Source organism: Palaemon carinicauda, chromosome 8, assembly GCF_036898095.1.
Source record: "Palaemon carinicauda isolate YSFRI2023 chromosome 8, ASM3689809v2, whole genome shotgun sequence".
Classification (NCBI taxonomy): Eukaryota; Metazoa; Arthropoda; class Malacostraca; order Decapoda; family Palaemonidae; genus Palaemon; species Palaemon carinicauda.
In genome coordinates, this window is record NC_090732.1 from 116595571 (window position 1) to 116618070 (window position 22500).

Genomic DNA, 22500 nt, shown 5'->3' on the forward strand with positions numbered 1-22500 from the left:
CAGATGTTACCACAATATTGTTACCATGGAAAGAAGGCAGAAGTGTCTACTAACATTTTTCAGTCCAGGTGTATATGGTTTTGTGTATTATATAATATTTCCTAGAAACTTTCATCTCGCAGAGTTCCTTTATATCAAAAGGTATGGGACGGATCTTCCTTGTGGAGCCTAGTTATATGTTTGTTGAGCTAATCTCTCTTGGGGAGTGCGAAGAGCATGTCCATGCCCAAATCATCTTCATCTACCTCTCACCATGATCTAATCCACATAAAGCACTCGAGTAATTTCTCGTATAGTTTCGCTTCTAATCTTTTCCTGCCGTTTAACTCACAATATTCTTCTGAGGACTTTGTTCTCAAATCTAATAAATCTGCAGGGAGATTGTTTTGCCATACCACGACTCATGCCAATACAGACACATATCTCACTAAAATGAGAGTCTGATTTTTATACATAATTTATGGTGATTTGATTTCCAAACTTTACTTAACCTAGCCTTTGTCTGATTTGATTTTCTCAATCTTTCATTAAACTTCAATTCTAAAAACCCTGTATTGGAGATCATAAGCAAGCATTGCAAATCCTGTGGTGTTCTGCTAATAAGAACAGCCTCATCAGCAAACTCTAGGTCTGCTAATTTTCTGTTACCAATTCATTTCAATTCTTCTCCACCATCTCCAACTGTTCTACGCATTACAAAATCCATGACAAGCATAAACAACATAGGTGACAACACACTCCCTTGGAGTACTCCGCTGTTCACTGGATATTCTTTTGATAAGACTCCAATAACATTAATTTTGCACTTTCTATGCTCGCGAACAGACAATCAAATTTACATATTTAAGAGGACTTCCATAATAACGAAGGGCTCTTCACAACATTTCCCCGTGCACACTATCAAAGACATTTCCATAGTCCACAAATGCTATCAAAAGTGGATTTCTATATTCTACGTATTGTTGTAAATGACTCAAAATCATATTTGGTCAGTACCACCTCTACCTTTTCTAAACCTTACTTGATCCTCTCTCAGCTTTTCACCAATCTCTCTCTCGTCTTTTTAGAATAAGCAAACCATACATTTTCATAACAACTGATGTAAGTATGATGCCTCTGTAACTATTGCAATCAGTCGGGTCTCCTTTTATAAGCATTTTCACCAACAACTGATGTCAGTGGGATGCCTCTGTATCTATTGCAATCAGTCGGGTCTCCTTTTTTAGGCATTTTCACCAACAACTGATGTCAGTGTGATGCCTCTGTAACTACTGCAATCAGTCGGGTCTCCTTTTATCGGCACTTTTACCAACACTCCTAATTTCTAATATATATATATATATATATATATATATATATATATATATATATATATATATATATATATATATATATATATATATATATATATATGTGTGTGTGTGTGTGTGTGTGTGTGTGTGTGTGTGTGTGTGTGTGTGTGTGTGTGTGTGTGGTCAGCGAATCTGAAGAGAGGAAGGCTTAAAAGTCAGCAAATCTCGGTGACTTAGGGATACTGGAACGACACTTGAGCAATGCAGGGATGCATTGATGGCACTTACCCTGGCCCCACTGGAAATTTGTTACTATGTAAGTGTCACTTAATACAAAAATACATGACAGTTGTTGTAACTGAAATATTAAAACCTTTAGCAGCACTGGCTCTTACTTTTAAAGGCGCCCTATAGACTAAACATTTGTGTAAGCAAAGAATTTGGACAGATTTACTTATTAGCAATGTGTTTTTTTTTTTACTTTTCTTGATTTTTTGTTCCATACTTAATTATTTTAGTTGAATATATCAACCGCAGTCTAATATACATTACATTTATTTTTATTACAAAAGGGGTTCTCGATATGAAATTGTTTTCCAATAAAGTAATGGGTTTTGAGAAGTTTCCATTTGACATCCTACATTACAACATAAGCTCATTTCTCTCTTTGTCACTGTGAATAAGTGTAAGACTTAGTAAAGATGATTCAACCACCCAAAAGGATTTTTTCTCGAAATAACACTTCAATTGCCAAAACACCTTCTCCGCAAACAAAGTCACTATTTCAAAAACTAGGAGAGAGGGTAACTTTTAATTCACGTAGTTTACGAAGTGTGCTTCTAAAATGGATTGACACTACATCCAAATTATTAGAAATTCATTTTAAAAATGTGATGATAACGTGGTATAACAACGATTTTTTCTAATTGTGAAAATACGTTATGGTTTTATATACAGATTGCCGATCATTGGCGTGTAAACAAATACTTCTTTATATTCCCTCAGGGTTAACAATGAGCTAAAATAGTACTGTTGAGAGAGAGAGAGAGAGAGAGAGAGAGAGAGAGAGAGAGAGAGAGAGAGAGAGAGAGAGAGAGAGAGAGAGAGAGAGAGAGAGATCATCAAATCAACAATATGAAAACCATCTGAGTTTTACAGCAGGGACTATCATCGGTATGAATTTATGTAATAGGTTAACAGGAAGCAATCATAACAAGAACGACTCAAGAAAAAGTATTACGGAAGATTCTGGGAATTTGTGAAAGGGTTAACAGGTAAACCTGAGTATGACCAGAGCAAAGAGTGATATAGGAATGAAAGTAAAAGAAAAACGTTTGAGGTCTGATACCACGGAAAATTGTGTTTTGAGAAGCACAAGTGTGTTAGGTGTACTATGTAATTAAATGAACAGCTGCATTAGCATCTATACCAGGAAGAGAAAGTTTTTTTTTTTTTTCCAGCTGTAGTAGGCAACTGTTCATCACGAGACTTAGAACTCGTCTAAGTGATAAACGTGTTTATTATTTGTTTTCTACGGTCATATTTCAACTCAAAATAATTTTTACTTTAAGGTAACAGCTAGAAGCCAAAATTTATTCTTTTCCTACTTTTGCTATTTTATCAAAAGAGCTATATATGAATATATAGTTTTCTTTTTTTTTCATATAATTGCCATAGAAACAGGTTTCATGTAAGTTTACGCTTTTCGGAGATGTTTGAAAACAAACAGTCATTTTGATTTAAGACTTTTGTTATTTGTGATAACATCACTCGTTTTTTATCACCAGATTTATATTGAAAATACATGTGATCCTAAACAGTCATTCCAGTCCTTTTTATCTAAGATTTTGCTTATTTGTAATGACCATTTATCATTTTTTTCACCAGGTTTATATTACAAAAGCATGTGATTATATAAGATATTTTCATAAAATTTGTAAAATTATGTGCCACGTTTCTGAGTTATTTTAGGAGCAATAACTATGCATAAAATTATGTGGTTAATTAGTTTTAATTATCTGCTTGCTAATCTCATTGAACGCTTCTTTTTTTTTGGCATTATATATTGCGGATATTTCTTTGCCAATGCTTTAAAAATAATCAAATAATCACGTGCTATGAGTCTTTTGCAATATTTCACTCCTTAAATACAAGAATATTTTAGAAAAAAATCCATTGATTTCCCGGGATCCCGATAAAACACTAATCTTTTCCCGAATTCCTAGGTATAGGAAAAGTATCTAAAATGACAATCCCTACATGGAATCCAATGAAATTCCACAAAGATATAAAAGAATTAGTGAAAATAGCCAAAGAAAAAGCTAACAATATTAAAGTATTCCGATGGATAGAAAAAGCTATGGAAATGATAAACTTTGTTAAAAAAGACAATCAGTTAACACAATAAGTCAAAAATAATATATGGATTAATCTTGGAAAGGAAACAAAAGGGACCAAGAGAACATTTAAACTTAAGGATAGCCTCGTAGTCTCTACATCCGGGGAACAAAAACAGAAAGAATAAGACTAATCAAAGAAGTAAAGGAGAACAAACCAAAAGGAGCAATGAAGCGCACGGGTTCAAGGGGGGGGGGAAGAGATTTAAAAAGTAGAAAAAATACCAATAACTGTACAGTCATCAAAGAAAAGGATGGAGAAATAACAGAGGAAGTTGAATGAATAAAAAAAAATCATATAAGCAGTTCTATAAAGATATATTCAAGCCAAAAACTTCCCAGACTAAAGAAGATATCATGGAAGAATATATCAACACCTTGTTTAATGAATAGCTAGCAGAAAAGAGTGAGATCTAGCAAAGCGGAAAAGCTAACAAATCAAGAAGTAGAAGCTGTCGTAAAAAGCCTGAAAGCCAAATACACAACGGATAGGCAAGGATTTAACAATGTGATCATAAAAATTGATGGGAAAAGAACTAACAAAGTCTGACATTTATCCTAACAGACGAAAACATATGTATCCCGGAAGAATGGGAGATGTTAATTCTCTCACTGAATGAAAAGGAAAATAAAATGGGATTAGAAAACAAAAGAGGAATATCAATTACTAATACAATTAGCAAGATATGTGAGAAAATAAGTACGAAAAAAAATTTAAAGAACAAATTCAAGGATGAGATGAACAAGTTCCAATGTAGAGGAATTAAAGGTAGGTCGACTGCATATCATCTGTCAGCTTTGAATGCAGCAATAGACATTGCTTACATGGGAGAACCAACCTACATAGGGTTCTGTGATGTATAAGAGTGTTCGGTAAGTTAGATATCAAAGACTGCATTTTAAAAAAATGGGGAAAATTAATGGAAAAGGTATAGTAATCGTTAATTGTCCCGCAGTAACAACAGAGAGCATTGAGGTTGAAGGAAAGGTAAGACATGGAACAATATTTGGACCTAAGCTATGCAGTATATGGACTGAAAAATTGAATAGCACCAGTAGAAAAAAATATATAACGCTAATAAGGAATATTGAAATTGAATATCTGATATTCTTAAAAACATTTCCCATATGAAGGAAAGGATTAGAATGTGCTTTAAGTACCGTAAGTGTCATAGCTTTGAGATCCTAAAAAGAATCGCAACCAGTGCCAATCCCCCCCCCCCAAAAAAAAAAAAAAATACAGTGTATTAAGAACTAATAAAGGAAATAACAAGAGGTTAAAGCAAACGTGGAAAACGGGCCAGTAAGTATAGTTAAGCAGTATAAGTACCTGGGAGAATGGTACATTGAGAAAGGAACCAAAAAAGTATCCGTAAGAAAAGCACAAAAAAAAAATGCATTATATGGAGACATGAGAAAAGTAGGAGAAATAACATTGAATGAGAAAGAAAAGATAGGAAACGGTGTTGTTCCAACAATATTTTCTAATGTTATTCCATATCAAGAGGTGCTTACCATAACCAAAGTCTTTTCTGCCCTTACCAAGAAAAAAGTATCCACTGAACAATTACAGTGCGATAGTTAACCTCTTGAGAGAAGAATTGTTTGGTAATTTCAGTGTTGTAAGTGTATGAGGAAGGAGGAGAACGTGTAAAGAATAGGCCAGAGATGGCTCATCATGCCCAAGAAGCAGCTACGAAAAGGGAAGAACGTTTAACCGCAATTCTAGAGGGTTTTGCTGATACCTCGGGACATCATAGGAATCAGTCTCAGGAAAGGGCAGATCCTGCACCACACTTGTCTTCTGTATCTCTTAAAGAGTTTGGTTCGTGGCGTCACAAGTATGAGGGACATGAAGTGTTGACAAGAATGTCATCTCTCTCTCTTGCTGAGTAGCGGTCAGCATTGATTTCCGTGCTAGACGATGATTGGACCCGCACTCTGAGATATGGTCTCTCACTGGGTGATGGAGCAGACTTGAAGACTATATTGGATGCCATGGAGTTGCACTTGCGCAACCAAAGGAATGTCATCGTGGACTGACGCAACTTTCATACAAGAGTCCAGGAGTTGCACGAGACCTTAGATGATTTTTTGTACGGCATTAAAAAGATTGGTTCTTTCTGTGATTTTTGTGAAACCTGCATGGACAGCAGACTACGAGACAGGATCGTCGTTGGAACCCGAGATGAAGAGGCTTTGAAACGTATGTTAGAAGAAAAGAAGCACACTTTGCAGATGGCTATTGATATTTGCAGAGCATTGGAAAATGCAAATGCCAGTCGTGCTGTTATTCGGGGCAATGAAAAGAATAATGTTTCAAGTGTCCCAATACAAGCAAGGTCTCAAGGCAACCCATTTAAAGGAGCCATCTTGATAAGATGGCATGCAAGGCTCTAAACAGGGACTGCAAACAATGTGGTAAGAAAAGTCACTTTGCAGTGGTGTGCAGGTCAAAGGGACAGCCACTGTCTCCTAAGAAGAAGAAAACTAATAATAAAAGCACGTTCAAGCCTTCAAAGCAAAATCTATGTCGTGTCATTGGAGATGTTTACAGCAACTGTGCATCATCATGTCCAACCCCTCAGATTTGATGATACTCTGCCTCATTAGTCCGCTATCCTTATGAAGCCCAGCGATCCACTCAGGGGGCTGAAAGATCTCTAGGTGCTGTTATATATGGGGTGAACACCCCTATAACAAGACCTCAACAATACCCTTTATCTGGGAGCTCTTAAGAAACAAGTTTGACCACCCACCAAATCAAAAGATTGCGGCAGACTATCTCAGTCTCCACATACAACTCAAAAATTAAAAGTTTCATGAGAAGACAAAAGGTTATTGGGATTAAGGGAATGAAGTGGTAGAACCTTCACCCACTACTGCACTCGCTGCTACAAATGGACCCAACGTGTAGCAGTCCTCATAAAGAGTCTGGACATTCTTTGAATAATGTGAAGCGAACACAGATTTACTCCTCCAAAAGGTTGCGTCCATAACCCTTCTAAGGAATCTATTTTGTTTAAAAGCCACTGACGTCGCCACTGCACTGACTTCATGAGCTTTAACTTTAAGTCACTTCAGGTCATTCTCATTTAAGTGAGTGTGGGCTTCTCTAATTAAAAGTCTAACAAAATATGACAAGGCATTTTTCGACATTGGTAAGGAGGGCTTTTATACCGAACACCATAAAGCCTCTGAATTACCTCGCAACGTTTTGGTTCTATTCAGATAAAATTTTAGAGCGTTTACAGGGCACAAGACTCTTTCAATTTCATTCCCAACAACATCCGATAGGTTGGGAATCTCAAATGATTTAGGCCATGGATGAGATGGTCGCTCATTTTTGGCCAAGAAACCAAGCGGTAAAGAGCATACTGCTTTATTGGAGCAGAAGCCGATATTTTTGCTGAAGGCATGCACTTCACTGACTCTCTTTGCGGTAGCAAGGCTCACTAAAAAGAGAGTTTTGAGAGTAAGGTCTTTGAGAGATGCTGAGTTTAGAGGGTCAAATCTTTCAGACATAAGAAATTTAAGGGCCACGTCCAAATTCCAAGCTGGAGTAGAAATTTGACGTTCCTTGGAAGTCTCGAAAGACTTGAGAAGGTCTTGAAGATCCTTACTGTTAGACAAATTCATGTTTCTATGTCTAAACACTGCAGCTAACATGCTTCTGTAGCCTTTGATAGTCGAGGCAGAAAGGAGGCGGTTATTTCTGAGATGAAGCAGGAAGTCCGCGATCTGTGCTACAGTGGTATTGGATGAGGAAACAGAGGAGGACTTGCATCAGTCTCTAAATACCTCCCATTTAGAATGGTAGATCCTGATGGTAAAGGATCTCCTAGCCCTTGCAATCACTCTAGCTGCCTTCTTAAAAAACCCTCGAGCTCTAGAGAGTCTTTCGATAGTCTGAAGGCAGTTAGACGAAGCGTGGGGAGTCTTTGATGGAATCTTTTTAAGTGAGGCTGACGAAGGAGATCCATTCGCACTGGTAAACTTCTTGGAACGTCTACCAGCCATTGATGTACCTCTGTGAACCATTTCCTTGAGGGCCAGAGGGGAGCAACCAACGTCAACCTGGTCCCTTCGTGAGAGGCGAACTTCTGAAGAACCTTGTGAAAGATCTTGGAGGGAAAAACGCATACACCTCCAGGTGAGACTATTCCAGTAAGAACTCATTGACGTGGACTGCCTCTGGATCTGGAACTGGAGAGCAGTAAGAAGAAAGCCCCTTCGTTATTGAGGTTGCGAATAGTTCTATGGACAGACGTTCCCATATCCGCCATAGTTTCTCGTACACCTCCTGATGAAGAGTCCATTCCGTGGGAATGACTTGGCTTCTCCTGCTTAGGCAGATTGAGAACACGTTCCTTTCTCCCTGACTTTCCTTCGTCCAAACTAGGAGATCCTTTGCATTTAAGTAAAGGGACTGTGAGAGGGTCCAGCCTTGCTTAGCGATGCAGTCTAACGCTGTGGTGTTGTTTGCGTTCACCTGTACCAATTTGATTCGAATCAGTCTTTGAAACTTTGCAGGGCCAAAAGAACTGCTAGAATCTCCTTCTGGTTGAAATGAAAATTTTACGTGGTCTTTGGTCCAAAGGCCCGAGCACTCTAGAGACTCTAGTGTTGCTCCCCACCCCGTGTCCGAAGCGTCTGAGAACAACACATAGTCTGTGTTCTTGTGGGCAAAAGAGAGACCTTCCTGAAGTCTGAGATTGACATGCCACCATTTCAGGCAAGTCATGATCGTTTCTGTAAGTGGAATAGACACTTCTAAGCTCTTCTCCCTGTCCCAATGGTGGTTGGGGTGAAAATGGAGAGGGCGAAGATTGAGTCTTCCTAGGGAGACAAACTGCTCCAGAGACGAGAGTGTTTCCAGTGACCTCATCCACATCCTTACAGAGCAACTGCTTCTTTTTGATAAAGATGCATCTTTAAGAAAGCTTTCTCGAGTGTTCATGGTGATGGAAAAGCCCGAAAAACTAGACTCTGTATCTCCATTCTCAAAATAGAGAATAGTTTGAGATGGGGTCAGTTGAGACTTCTCCTAGTTACTAGGAGACCTAAGTCCTCCGCTAGGGTCAAGTACCATCTGAGGTCCTTCAGACAGTGAATGAAGTATGAAGCCCTGAGTAGCCAGTCGTCTAAGTAAAAGGAGGCTCTGACACCTGTCGAGTGCAGGAAGCTCGCCACGTTCCGCATGAGCTTCGTTAACACAAGAAGAGCAGTGCTGAGACCGAAGCACAGAACTCGAAATTGGAACACTTCCTTCCCATACACGATCCTTAGATATAGTTGGAAGGTCGTATTTATAGGGAAATGGGAGTAAGCGTCCTGGAATCGAGTGAGGACATCCAATCGCTTTCCATTACTGCTGCAAGCACAGACTTGGAAGCTTCCAAAGAAAACTTTGTTTTCAGAATAACCACATTGAGCGCGCTCACGTCCAACACTGGTCTCCAACCTCCTGAGTTCTTTGGAACTAGGCAGAGGAGGTTGTAAAAGCTTAGAGACTGAAAGTTTAGAAAACTTCACAATTCCCTTCTCCAGCAAGAGACACTTGAAGGTGCAAAGCTTGTCTCCTTGCTTCCTCTCGTTATCGGGAGAGAGAGATCCATCGGCTTTTGGACAAGAAGAGGTTTCTTTACAAAAGGTACAATGTACCCTTCCTTCAACAAGAGGACAGACCATTGGTCTGCTCCTGTTCCTTCCTAAGCCTGCCGGAAGATCTTCAAACTGGTTGGAGGGAAGGCAAAGATTGACTTAGTAAGACTTCTTATCATCTTCAACCATTCTCTCAGCAAACGTAGAAACTCTCTTAGAATACCGAGAGAGCATGAATTAGTAAAAAAGGGAGCTGAGGCAGCCAACCCTAAATGAATTCTGAAGGAGGCGAGCGTGGAGCAGCAGGAACAAACAGCGAAGGAAAAACTTCATTAAAAACAGTCATGATCTTATTATGATATAAAGACTGTTAGGCAGATCTATGTTCCTCTACTTCAGATAAGATACCCAAAGGTACAGCTGGAAAGGAGAAATATCCTCTTCCTCCTCAAAATAAACTTCATCCGGAAGTCTGTCTCTATTTGGTTGAGAGTCATTAAGAAGTCGCAATGGAAATGCTTGACAACTATCATCAACCTGTCGATGAAGAACAAGTAGAGGTTGAAGAACGACGTCACGTCGGGACTGCATCGACTGACATCGACGTCAAGTCGTGACTGCGGTGTCTTAAGTTCGACGTCACGTCGTGACTGCAGTGTCTGACCTCAAACGTCACGTTATGACTGCAGTGACTACAGTGTCTGACGTCCAACGTCACGTCGTGACTGCAGTGACTGCAGTGTCTGACGTCCAACGTCACGTCGTGACTGCAGTGTCTGACGTCCAACGTCACGTCGTGACTGCAGTGTCTGACGTCCAACGTCACGTCGTGACTGCAGTGACTGTAGCTCGAGGAACTGCTTGATTGTAAAGACTTACGCTCGACTATGACTGCATTAACGTCGATAGTTTCGACTGCATGTTCTGCAGTATATTAAAAATAGGATCGTGCACATGAGGATCAGAACGTGACTAGGCAACGTTCAATCCAAAACGTCAGTAAGGAAAACGGGAGCAGCACTCACGTTACGACTGGAATCTCCAGACGAAATTAAAGAACCGAGACCCTGTACCGGGGTCTCCGGGGCAACAAAGCCACACGTTATAAAGGAACGTTTGGCAGGTGAGCCTTTCTCCATTGAAAGTAGACGTTCTGGACTGCTCCAATGACTGCAGCCAGGACATACATTTTGTTCTGAAGGAACCAAATACCTCTTGAGATGTCACGAAACCTGACACCAGGATTTTAAAATGACGTTAATGTCTTCGGAGGGTGAGGAGAACTTGGTCTCGCCTCTCTCAAGCTAAGGGCGAACGTTACGAGAAACGTCAACCGCAACTCATGAGGGAACGTCTGTTCGTTATATACTCTTGAAGATCTTATTGTTTGAGAATAACTAACACAGCGAAAGCCAAAACCATAAAGAAGTACTTCACCAATAGTTGAAAAACTTGAGGTTTAGCGCGAGCAAGAAATTTAATGTTTATCGCGAGAGCGACAGAGAAGAACTGGAGCTTTTGGGAATATGTTTAGTATCCTGCCGAGTGGTGGCGCTAGTGTACACCCAGCAACCTACCACGGTGATCGCCCGCAAGTTTTGAATCTGTCGGATCGTCAGAGACGTTAGCAACATATATATCCACCGGCTAAGTTAAATATTTAAAAAGGATCATTACGAATAATATCAAGCGGGATTGATGCTTGCGGCTCAGCCAAACGTTCGCTATCAACTCGATCAGAGTCAATGAGTTCGTGAACTTGAACTGTGTTAATGTCGTCTTGGAAAGAGTGAGCCTCATCATCATAATCAAGACTAGCATCTGAAATACGGTAAGGGGTAGGACGTTCATGATCGTATCCTAAAAGGCGCTTGCCATCGCTTCCTGACAAGCGTTCAGCGCTGCGAACCGCTTGCTGTTCAGCGACCTGTTTGGTTATTTTCCTTTCGGAAACACGACCTGGAGGACGTTCACTGAAATAACTTGGAGTGAAAGGCATCCTGAAATCTAGGACGTTCGACAGCCTGTTTTGCAGGAAGTTTAGCAGCCTGTTCCGTAGGACGTTCGGCAGCCTGTTTCGCAGGATGTTCGGCAACCTGCTTCGAAGGACGTTTGACAGCCTGTTTCGTAGGACGAACGGCAGCCTGTTTTTCAGAACGTTCGGCAGCTTGTTTCGATGGACGTTCGAAAACCTGTTTAACAGGACGTTCAACGTCTTTCTTTGAAGGACGTTCGAGCACACGATCTGACCGAAGGATCTCCTTGCGCTTGTAAGGGCGTTCACGTTCTATATTGGGGCTGTCAGCTGCCGACTCACGTCCTAAAGGATGTTCAGGGAGGCTAGCACGAAGCTTAGAGCCTCGATTATGAGAGCGTTTTACATCAAGAACCGCCGTGCGTTCAAGGTTACGTTCGAGAACACGTCCTACAGGACGTTTCGAAACGTGTAGAGTAGCCTGCTCACTGTCTCGATCCTGATATTAACTGTCACGTTTGTCAGTTTGAGGTTTGTCGCTACGCTGGTAGTTCTGCATGAATGATGAGAGCCTCCTTTGCATCTCTTTTAGCATAACAAAATTAGGATGTGAACGTTGTGAAAACTGTGATGACACCACAACTTTCTCCTCATCGCTCCGGGGGACAGAGCGCCTGGAAGGTGAAAACCAGTCCGAAGGCTGCATGGGCGCCTGAATTGAGGTTAAGCCTGGTCCTGACTGCTTAGGATCCTTGGAAGCGTCCGACGTCCTATAAGGACGTTTAATCGGACTGTAAAACGACTCTGGTGTATCCCAATGACTACATCCAGGCCGTGAACTAGCAGGACATTGGTAGGCCTTATCAAAGGTCCTCTTAAGAGGTCTGGAAGCAAGCTTTCAGCCTCTTTTAGGCAAAGCGTCATCCGAGGATGACGAGAACCACTTAACCTCACCTTTCCATTGGTGAGGGTGAACGTCCTGGGAAGCGCCCACAGGTACGTTCGAGGGGACGTCTGCTCGTGTTTTAAAGCCTCTCGTCTCCTTTCGCCGTTCGACATTCCTTCTCCCAGGGGTTGGGGAGCTTGGAAGAGGTCTAGGACTAGGAAGATGACAGAAGTGTGCAGGCGCACCCTCCACTGCACTTAACTCCACTGCACTTTTTGCACTTTCACCCTCTAACTGTCTTACATCGGACATCAGCTGGGTTCTGTCCGCCGCAAGAGATTCCACTTTAGCGCCCAGCGCTTGAATCGCAACTAATATATCTTTAAGAGACGGTTCATTATTAGTTGCAGTAGCGGGATCAGGATCTACCACTACAGGGGAAGGAATAGGGTTAATGACTTGTGTAGAGGGAAAGTCTTTAGAGGAACGAGAAGAACTTCGTCTCAATCTATCCCTTTGGAGTTTACGCCTATACCTGTCATGCTCTGATAGCAGAACACATTCATCACAGCGATCCCCCAAATCACACTCTTTACCTCTGCAAGCAACACAGAGAGAATGGGGGTCAATTGAAGCTTTTGCCATTCGGGTCTTACACCCACTACTCGCACATAACCTAAAAGTTATGGGGGGGGTGGCCATTTTGAAAAATTAAAGAGAAATCAGACAAGCAAGGGTAAAAAATTTTCTAAATCCAATTCGAATTAAAGAATATCCAAAAGCGAGATAAAAAACAAGCAGGAGTCAACAACCAAAGTTTTGTACTTCACCAAAATAAGATCAATATTGACGATAGCAGAATTCACGTGTCGCCGCTAGCGACGGCAGAGAATATATGAGGGTTCTTGGAATGGTTCCCAGGTATCTTGCTAGGGCGCAGGGGTGGTACACCTGGCTATCCAATTGGCGATTGGCGCGAGTTTTGAATTTTCTGCCGTGACGTCAGAGACGTAAGCTATATATAAGTCTTATGTTTAAAAAAAATCTTTACAATTTAAATAACATTTGAGACAAGAACTTGGGAGAAAATCCACAGAAATTGATGTCAAAGTAGATTGTAATGAGAAACCACACTAGAAGTTGAAGGTTCACACACCTCCATGGCTCTCAAAATTAGCAGTGGACATTGTGGGAAAAGTGTCGAAAAGTGTTCAGTTTACTAGTAAAACTGTCACCTGAATGGTTATTCAAGTCACGTGATTCTAGTTTTGTTAAAATGCTAGTCCTAAGTAAAATATGGATAATCATTATTGGTTAAAAACTATTGACGTTTTGGCGACGTCTTGCTACGTAGAATACAGTCGATGATGTAATAATGACAATCTGTTTTTAACGTAAAAACAAACGAGAGCTCAGTCTGAGGAGGAATTTGAGGGAGTTATGAAGTCAACGGACTTAGTTTTTTCAGGTGGGTCAAATTTCATTTCAATTTTTAACCACTTCTAGACCTAGCGCCGCTTAGCTTTATATATCAAATAAAACCTTGGACTTCCCTCTTTTGAGTGAAAGTACATAAATTTGATATCTTGCTGGCAGAGCTATTGTATAGAATTACCTTAATAGTTCCCAGGTCACAACCCCTAGTCGGGGGGGAGGGGCAAGCCCACTGGACCCCCCTTCCCTGGTTACAACCCTTGGCCGGGGGGGCAATCCTCTGGAGCCCCCTTTCCAGGTCACAAACTAAAGGCATATCCCAAATAAATCCTCACATTATGATGTAGTAAATCACAAATAAATCCTTACATAACAGTATTTTTTTTTTTTTTTGTCTTGGCAATGTTTACAGAAGCTTTGCAGTAGAAATGTGCTGGTCTTTCCGAAAAAGTAAATCAGAATCGGACCTCTGAGGCATTATTTCGCGGTTATTTTTCAATTTCACATAAGTAACAATAGCTTTACACTGAACGGAGAGCATTTCCATCAAGATGAATTGCCGACATAAAGGAAATTACACTAAATTTTGAAATATGATATTTTAATTATAAAATAAATTTTTGAATATACTTACCCGGTGAATATATAATAGCTGCTGCTCCAGCGGCTCGACAGAAAAACACACAAAAACTCGCGAGCGATCGCTATGAAGGTTGCGGGTGTGCCCACCAGCGCCAACTATCGGCCAGATACCGCATATGCATGTAAACAAGCCTCAATTCTTCTCGTCCCGCTGCGTCTCTATTGGGGAGGAAGGGAGGGCCTTTAATTTATATATTCACCGGGTAAGTATATTCAAAAATTTATTTTATAATTAAAATATCATTTTTCAAAATTCAACTTAGCCGGTGAATATATAATAGCTGATTCACACCCAAGGTGGTGGGTAGAGACCTGAGTTAATTAAGTTTACAGCGTATATGCTTAGAGTTTTTGACAGTTATAATATAACAAAACCCAAATATATAGGTACCTGGTAAGGAAGTTGACTTAGACGATTACTCTGCCTTGTAAGTCTGTCTTCCTCACGAAGCCCAGCGATCCTCTTAGGATGCTGAAAGACTCCCAGGAGCTGAAGTATCAAGGGCTGCAACCCATACAAACAGGACCTCATCAAACCCCTAATCTGGGCGCTCTCAAGAAATGACTTTGACCACCCGCCAAATCAACCAGGATGCGAAAGGCTTCTTAGCTTTCCATAAACCCAAAAAAACAATATTAAAAACATTTCAAGAGACAGATTAAAAAGGATATTGGAATTAGGGTAATGTAGTGGTAGAACCCTCACCCACTACTGCACTCGCTGCAACGAATGGACCCAGTGTGTAGCAGTCCTCGTAAAGAGTCTGGACATCTTTTAAGTAAAATGACGCGAACACTGACTTGCTTCTCCAAAAAGTCGCGTCCATAATACTTTGCAGAGATCTATTTTGCTTGAAGGCCACGGAGGTTGCTATAGCTCTAACTTCGTGCATCTTAACCTTAAGCAAACATCGGTCTTTCTCATTCAAGTGAGAATGAGCTTCTCGTATTAAAAATCTGATAAAATATGACAAAGCATTCTTTGACATAGGCAATGATGGTTTCTTAACTGAGCACCATAATGCCTCAGATTTACCTCGTAATGACTTAGTACGAGCTAAATAGAACTTAAGAGCTCTAACAGGACATAATACTCTTTCCAGTTCGTTGCCTACGATCTCTGATAAGCAAGGAATATCAAAAGATTTAGGCCAAGGACGAGAAGGCAGTTCATTTTTGGCCCAGGAAACCAAGTTGAAGTGAACAAGTGGCTTTTTCTGTAGAAAAGCCGATGTTCTTACTGAAGGCATGAAGTTCACTGACCCTTTTAGCCGAAGCCAAGCACACTAGGAAAAGTGTCTTGAGGGTGAGATCCTTCAGGGAGGCTGAATGTAATGGCTCAAACCTGTCTGACATGAGGAACCTCAGGACCACGTCTAAGTTCCATCCAGGAGTTGCCAAACGACGTTCCTTAGAGGTCTCGAAAGACTTAAGGAGATCTTGGAGATCTTTATTGTTAGAAAGATCTAAGCCTCTATGTCGAAAGACCGAAGCCAACATGCTACTGTAGCCCTTAATCGTGGGAGCTGAGAGGGAGCGAACCTTTCTAAGATGTAAAAGAAAATCTGCGATTTGGGCTACAGAGGTACTGGACGAGGACACAGATGCTGACTTGCACCAGTCTCGAAAGACTTCCCACTTCGACTGGTATACTCTAATGGTAGAAGCTCTCCTCGCTCTTGCAATCGCACTGGCTACCTCCTTCGAAAAGCCTCGAGCTCTTGAGAGTCTTTCGATAGTCTGAAGGCAGTCAGACGAAGAGCGGGGAGGCTTTGATGGACATTCTTTACGTGGGGCTGACGGAACAGATCTACCCTTTGAGGAAGACTTCTTGGAAAGTCTACCAGCCATCGAAGTACCTCGGTGAACCACTCTCTTGCGGGCCAGAGGGGAGCAACCAACGTCAACCTTGTCCCTTCGTGAGAGGCGAACTTCTGCAGTACCTTGTTGACAATCTTGAATGGTGGGAATGCATAAAAGTCCAGATGAGACCAATCTAGGAGAAATGCATCTATGTGTATTGCTGCTGGGTCTGGGACTGGAGAGCAATAGATTGGAAGTCTCTTAGTTATTGAGGTGGCAAAGAGGTCTATGGTGGGTTGACCCCAAGTCGCCCAAAGACTCTTGCACACGTCCTTGTGGAGGGTCCATTCCGTAGGAATTACCTGACCCCTCCGACTGAGACAGTCTGCTAAGACGTTCAAGTCGCCCTGGATAAACCTCGTTAATAGGGAGATTCCTCGATCTCTTGACCAAATGAGCAGGTCCCTTGCGATCTCGTACAGCGTGAGGGAGTGGGTGCCTCCTTGCTTGGAGATGTACGCTAAGGCTGTGGTATTGTCTCTACCACTTTGTTTCGAAGGAGACTTTCGAATTTCATCAAGGCCAAGTGGACTACCAAAAGCTCCTTACCGTTGATGTGCATGCTCCTCTGACTTGAGGTCCACAGACCTGAGCATTCCCGACCGTCCAGGGTCGCACCCCAACCCAAATCCGACGCGTCTGAGAATAGTACGTGGTTTGGGTTCTGAACTGCTAGGGAAAGTCCCTCTCTCAGACTGATATTGTTGTTCCACCATTTCAGGCATGCCTTTACTGGTTCGGAGACCGGGATTGAGACCGTCTCTAATGTCTTGTCCTTGTTCCAGTTAAAGGCTAGATGGAACTGGAGAGGCCGAAGGTGTAGTCTTCCTAGCGAGACAAACTGCTCCAGGGATGATAGAGTTCCTACTAGACTCATCCAACTCCTGACTGAGCACCGTTCTCTCTTCAACATTAGTTGGACTTTGAGCAGGGCTTGATCTATTCGGGTGGCAGACGGAAAAGCCCGAAAAACTGGACTGCGAATCTCCATCCCTAAATACAGTATAGTTTGGGATGGAATTAGCTGAGTCTTTTCTAGGTTGACCAAAAGTCCCAATTCCTTGGTCAGATCCAATGTCCAATGAAGATCCTGCATACAGCGATGACTGGACGAAGCCCTGAGAAGCCAGTCGTCCAAGTACAGGGAGGCTCGGATTCCCGATAAATGGAGGAATTTTGCCACATTCCTCATAAGCCTCGTAAACACGAGAGGAGCAGGACTTAGGCCAAAGCACAGGGCCCGAAACTGGTATACCACATTCCTGAAAACAAACCTCAGAAACGGTTGGGAATCTGGGTGTATAGGAATGTGGAAGTACGCATCTCGTAGGTCGAGAGAGACCATCCAGTCTCCCTTTCTGACCGCTGCTAAGACTGACTTCGTGGTCTCCATAGTGAACTTTGTTTTCGTAACAAAAACGTTGAGCGCACTGACGTCTAGCACCGGTCTCCAACCTCCTGTCTTCTTTGGGACTAGGAAGAGACGGTTGTAAAACCCCGGTGATTGAAGGTCCGAGACTTTCACCACCGCTCCCTTCTCTAGCAACAGAGACACTTCTAGGTTTAGGGCTTGTCTCTTTGACTCCTCTTGGTACTTGGGAGAGAGGTCGATGGGAGTAGTCGCTAGAGGAAGTTTGCGTACAAACGGAATTTTGTACCCCTCTCTGAGCAACCGAACAGACTGTTGGTCTGCGCCCCTCTTCTCCCAGGCCTGCCAGAAGTTCTTCAATCTGGCTCCTACCACTGTCTGAGGCTGTGGGCAGTCAGACTCTGCCACGTGAGGACTTGGCTCCTCTCTTCTTTCCTCTCTTTCCCTCGGCACGAGTACTTCCCCTGCTGGGAGCTCTGCCACGAAAGGGCGGGATAAATCTGGATGCCGGAGTATCGATCCTGGGTCTTACAGCAAAGGATGTAGAAGGAGTCCCCTTGTGAGCAGAGGACGCCATCAAGTCATGGGTGTCCTTCTGCACAAGCGAAGAAGCTATGTCCTTAACCAATTGTTGCGGACACAAAAACTTTGATAAGGGAGCAAAGAGCAGTTCTGATCTCTGACAGGGAGTAACTCCTGCCGAAAGAAAAGAGCAAAGGGACTCTCGCTTCTTTAAGACTCCCGACGTAAAAGAGGAGGCGAGCTCATTGGAACCATCGCGGATGGCTTTATCCATACATGACATTATCAGTAAGGAAACATCTCTATCAGCCGACGAGATTTTCCTACTTAAAGCTCCTAATGACCAGTCAAGGAAGTTGAAAACTTCAAAGGCCCTGTATACGCCTTTCAGCAGATGGTCAAGGTCTGAGGAGGACCAACTAATCTTCGAGCGTCTCATGGCTAGGCGGCGGGGAGAGTCTACGAGGCTTGAGAAGTCACCCTGGGCAGAGGCAGGGACTCCCAAGCCGAGAACTTCTCCCGTGGCATACCAGACGCTCGATCTAGACGAGAGCTTTGACGGAGGGAAGGAAAAGGCCGTCTTCCCCAAACTCCTCCTGGTATCCAACCAGTCGCCTAAAAGTCGTAAAGCTCTCTTGGAAGAGCGAGAGAGCACTAGCTTAGTAAAGGCTGGCATGTTAGCAGGTAAGCCTAGAGCAAACTCAGACGGTGGCGAACGAGGAGCAACGGTAACAAAGTGATAGGGAAAAAGCTCCTTGAAAATTAACATGACTTTCTTAAAGTCCATTGAAGGAGGAACCGTTCTAGGTTCGTCTACATCCGAAGGACGATCATCATGATGAGGGTCAGCAACGTCCTCATCTGAAGGATCTTCATCCGACAACTGCTGAGTAACAAGCAAAGGGGTTGGCAATGCTTGACACGCAGAGTCCACACGCACTGGTGCATTAGTAGCAGTCCAGGACGCTACGTCATGTAACTGCTTAACAGCCTGACTGTCAACAACAACAGGAGCGGGAGGACGCTCGACGTCAACTCGAGACTGTTTTGACTGCCTAGTCTGAGCAGTCAAAACAACTCTAGACTGCGGTGGTTGACGCTCAGCGTCAAAACAAGTCAACTCCGCTGGTTGGCGAACGTCCTGAACGTCAACAAGAGCATTAGGAAGTGGCTGAACGTCCATATGCGGCTGAAAGTCAACACGTGACTGCATCGAGTGAGGCTCTACAAAGCGCGATTGACGTGACTTAGCAACGCCAACGTCAACAGGACGAGCAAAGGCTCGTTTTGGCGGCTGAAGGCCAGGATCTCGATGAGTTAAGCGGCGAGGATCATCGTGAACCTTATCGGCAGAATAGTCTTCCATAAGGGAGGCGAGCTTGGTCTGCATGTCTTGCAGTACAACCCATTTAGGATCAACGGGAATGGGTGCGGTAAAAGACGGGGTTAACGTCTGAGACTGCACAACCTTGCCTACACCAAGACTCTCTGAGCCTGTGTAACGTTGCTGCTTAGGCGGCGAGCAGTCTTCAGATGATTGTAAGGGGTCAGAGCTGTCCCAATGGCTACAACCAGGACGCTGGACCTGTCCTGAAGGGACCGACTTTCGCTTCAAGGGCCTTGAAACCTTGCTCCACGGTTTCTTATGCGAAAAGCCTTCGGATGACGAGGAGAAAATGGTCTCTCTCGTCTTATGGTAGGGGCGGTCATGATGAGACACGCCTGTTACCATAGGGGGAACGTCTGTTCGCTGATCAAGGCCTCTCGAACCCATAAGTCGTACGACATTACTTCTCCCCTGGGCTTGAGAGCTTGCAAGAGGTCTCGGACTAGGCGAACGACAGGCACGAACAGACGAACCCTCGGTCGCAACACTGAAAACACTTTGCGCACTAATCACTTTCCCACGATGTTCCGCTGTGGCACTCTGACACTTTAGGCTAGCTCTTTAACGTCCGCCATGAGTTGATTACGATCTGTAGCTAATGACTCAACTCTTTCACCCAAGGCATGAATGGCACGTAACATGTCCCGCATTGATGGTTCCTGAGTGCCAGTAGGGGGTTCAGGCACAACCACTACAGGGGAAGGATTAGGTTCAGGGGCATGGGGAGAGGAAAAATCTACTGATCTAGAGGAACTCCTCCTCACCCTATCTCTCTCTAGCTTACGAGAATATTTGTCATATTCGAGCCAATCGAATTCCGAAAGGCCCACGCATTCCTCACACTTACGAAATTTAGGAACTTGAGAAGCGTCAGCCATTTTGAATTAGTCAAAGAAAGTCCAAAAAACAATCCAAGTCATCAACAATTAAATCTGTCCAAAAAAGAGTTCAAGAGTTTAAGTTGAGGAAAAACACCTGCACTGCGAAAGCTCAAACCAAAATAAAGTACTTCACCAAGTCTGTTGAGAAAACTCCAGGTTATACAGCGAGTAATGATACGTCTTGTCGTTAAGGCCGACAGAGAAGAATTGAGGCTTGTTTACATGCATATGCGGTATCTGGCCGATAGTTGGCGCTGGTGGGCACACCCGCAACCTTCATAGCGATCGCTCGCGAGTTTTTGTGTGTTTTTCTGTCGAGCCGCTGGAGCAGCAGCTATTATATATTCACCGGCTAAGTTAAATATTTAAAAACTGTAGATTGATGTACTTCCCTATCCCTCTTGGAGAAGTCTTTATATGATGGTGGTTAACCCTGGATAGGTACGGTGGGTCGTCCGCGACCCCAAGCGTAAAAAAAAAAAAACTGGTTTTTCTCACGTGACTCACCCCCGTGACTGAATTTGTGGGTGATCGACCTGCAGTAGGTGTCTCGCCTACACGCTCTAGTAGTGTCCAGATGTGCATTGCTGTAGCTGTACTCCTTCCCCGATTTCTGAGACGTGTCGGGGTCGAGCGCGACCGAGTTTACCCTTCTATGGTAATTTGCATAATTATCAAAGTTATTACGTATTATGAAATTGTCGTAGAATGGTGCAACTTGTATAGGTTATCAGTTGTGGAAAGTCTTGGTGGATTGTTTGGCTACCATGTGCATGATTTTTTTTTTAGTTAAAATGTCGTTCATCACCACGAGGACCATTTTACCGCGAGTGCCCCTTTTTAATTTTTTATCATTTTTTTGCCAAGTCATTTTTCCGTAAGATATTGCCGAATAGTGTCGTAAAACTTTTGCTTTTTTAGTGTTGAAAAGTGTGTCTAGATGATCTGGCTACCCATACGTGACTTTGTTTTTGTTAGATACGACGTAGTTATTGGTATATTGGGTATTTAACTGCGGTTGCCAATTTGTTTTTTTTCCAATATTTGTAAAAATTTACTACGTAGTAAGGAATTGCCGTATATTATTGATTTTTTTTCATGTTTATGTGTTAGAAAGTGTGCCTTGATGGTTGGGCTAACACGTGCATGTCTTTTTTTTTATCTGAGATGCCGTATATTAGAATGTTGGGCATTTTACCGCGAGTGCCCCTTTTTCATTTTTTTTCATTTTTTTGCCAAGTCATTTTTCCGTAAGATATTGCCAAATAGTGTCGTAAAACTTTTGCTTTTTTAGTGTTGGAAAGTATGTCTAGATGATCTGGCTACCGATGCGTGACTTTGTTTTTGTCAGATACGATGTAGTTATTGGTATATTGGGTATATAACTGCGGTTGCCAATTTCTGTTTTTTTTTTTTTAATATTTGTAAAAATTTACTACGTAGTAAGGAATTGCCGTATATTATTGATTTTTTTTCATGTTTATGTGTTAGAAAGTGTGCCTTGATGGTTGGGCTAACACGTGCATGTCTTTTTTTTTTATCTGAGATGCCGTATATTAGAATGTTGGGCATTTTTCCGCGAGTGCCCCTTTTTATTTGTTTTGCATTTTTTTACTTATTCATGTTACCGTAAGGAATTGGCAAGTAGTGTCGCAAAAAATATATTTCTATAGTGTTGGAAAGTGTTTCTAGATGATCTGGCTACCCATGCCTATTTTTTTTAGCCAGATATAGCGTATATATAGGTATGTGTTCGATTTTCCTGTGATTGCCATTTTTTCGTTTTTTTCCATTTCTTTCAAAATTACTACGTACCAAGGAATTATCACAGAGTAATGATTCATTTAGATGTTTATTTGTCGGAAAATGTGCCTTGATGGTTTGCCTAGCACGTGACTGAATTTTTTTTCTGAAATGCCGTATATTAGAATGTTAGCCATTTTTCCGCGAGTTCCCCTTTTTATTTGTTTTGCATTTTTTTGTTTAGTCATGTTACCGTAAGGAATTGGCAAGTAGTGTCGCAAAACTTATATTTTTATAGTGTTGGAAAGTGTTTCTAGATGATCTGGCTACCCATGCCTATCTTTTTTTTAGCCAGATATGGCGTATATATAGGTATGTGTTGGATTTTCCTGTGATTGCCATTTTTTCGTTTTTTCCCATTTCTTTCAAAATTGCTACGTACTAAGGAACTATCACAGAGTAATGATTCATTTAGATGTTTATTTGTCGGAAAATGTGCCTTGATG

At 42.3% G+C, this 22500-nt stretch overlaps 2 protein-coding genes across 2 annotated transcripts in view; one reads left to right on the plus strand and one right to left on the minus strand.

Annotated features, from left to right (window-relative positions):
• The window catches only part of LOC137644950 (trypsin-1-like), a 34943-nt gene extending 34658 nt beyond the window's left edge, over window positions 1–285 (plus strand). The window contains exon 6 of the mRNA XM_068377825.1: window positions 1–285. This exon is cut by the window's left edge and continues 755 nt beyond it. The gene's annotated coding sequence lies outside the window, so the exon portion shown is untranslated.
• Window positions 1–22500, minus strand: part of LOC137645843 (uncharacterized) — a 207904-nt gene that overhangs the window by 175023 nt on the left and 10381 nt on the right. The gene's annotated exons all lie outside the window — the stretch shown is intronic.